This window comes from Elephas maximus, chromosome 1 (assembly GCF_024166365.1).
Source record: "Elephas maximus indicus isolate mEleMax1 chromosome 1, mEleMax1 primary haplotype, whole genome shotgun sequence".
Lineage (NCBI taxonomy): Eukaryota > Metazoa > Chordata > Mammalia > Proboscidea > Elephantidae > Elephas > Elephas maximus.
The window spans coordinates 80,835,809-80,837,388 of NC_064819.1; the positions used below are offsets into that span (position 1 = coordinate 80,835,809).

General features: G+C 44.0%; 1 non-coding gene across 1 annotated transcript; it reads right to left on the minus strand.

Moving 5' to 3' along the window:
• Nucleotides 1-1,266: 1,266 nt before the first annotated feature.
• TRNAF-GAA (transfer RNA phenylalanine (anticodon GAA)) lies at nt 1,267-1,339 on the minus strand. The gene has a single exon. It is a non-coding gene; the product is annotated as a tRNA-Phe (tRNA).
• Between the last annotated feature and the right edge of the window lie 241 nt (nt 1,340-1,580).

The following is a 1,580-nucleotide window of genomic DNA, read 5'->3' on the forward strand; positions in this document are numbered from 1 at the left end:
CTATGCAGGAGAAAGAAGGCGGTCGGTCGGCTCCGGGAAAGATTACAGCTGTGAGTCGTAACCTACTCCACCACAGTGGTTTTGGGGTTTTGATTTAATCTTTGCGGATGACCAGGGGCACAATTGCTCTTGAATGCTAACCCTGGTGGCTTAGTGGTTAAGGTCAGTAGTTCGAATCCACCAGGCTCTACTGGAAACTCGATGGGTCAATTCTACTCTCCTATGGGCTCGCTGGTGGCGTAGTGGTTAAGTGCTAGGGCTGCTAACCAAAGGATCCGCAGTTCGAACCCGCCAGGCGCTCCTTGGAAACTCTATGGAGCACTTCTACTCTGCCCTGTAGGGTCGCTATGAGTCGGAATCGACTCGACCGCACTGGGTTTGGCTTGGTTTTCTTTTTTTATGAGTCGGAATCGACTCGACGGCAACCGGCTTGAGTCTGGGCTAACCTAAAGATTGGTGGTTTTACCGGAAGAAAAGTCTCGGCCTTCTGCTTCATTTAAGATTCCGTGGAGTCAACATGAGTCAGAATCGCCTGGATAGCAACCAACAACAATTTTTAAGGAAGCAGATTTCCAGACCTTTTCGTCCACGGTGCCACTGGGTAAGTTCCAATCGCCAACCTTTCAGTTACCGTTAGATAACCCGGCGCAGAGTGCGCCACCCGGGGACCTTCCTCATATAGCGTAGTGATTCTTTTTCTAGAGGATTTTTAAACATTTCTTGCGATTAAAAACATTCCTTTCCCCTTAGCATCCTCATATCATACACATAATACGTAATATCAGGACAGAAATGAAAATCTTAAGCGTAACAGCGTGTAGCATATTGCATTCATTGCTGCATCAGTTCCTAGCTTTCCTCATTGAATTTCAGTTCCTTATTTTTGAAATTTCAAATAAAATATGCAAAATGTCGGTTAGCGCTTTATGGAAGACCTCAAAACCAAACCCAATCAAAGCCATTGCGGTCCAGTAGATTCCGACTCATAGCGACCCTGTAGGACAGGGTAGAAATGCCCGATAAGTTTTCAAGGGCTGTAAATCTTTACCGAAGCTGAACGCCATGTCTTTCTCTTCCTCAACGACCACCTACCTTTTGTTAGTAGCCCAGCGTTAACGACTGCACCAGGAGTGCTTGTAAACTGACATAGTTTTCTTTTTTCCTATAGTTCTGCGTCGGATACTTGTGCTATACAGTTCTATCCGACTCCAAAGCCTTGGAATTCAATGTTTTTTAAGAATGCAGTTATGCAAAACCGAAGTAAGTTGCGGAAAACCGGAGTCAAACCAGAGACCTTTAGATCTTCAGTCTAACGCTCTCCCAATTGAGCTATTTCAGCTTTTTTGGAAGTTCCATTTTAATCCTTGATATAAAACATGATCATAGCTACTGTGTTTTCAAATATTTACTCTTAATTTGTTCTACATTATTACAAGATGACAAAGGGGAGGAATACTTAAAACGGGGCGATGCTTTTCTGCTTGGTAACCTCTGGCTCTTTCACGCTCCAACCACTGCTCGGAAAACTAAGGGAATTTCAAAGGAAATGATCAAGCCTATTCTTTTTCTCTTTTTTTCAG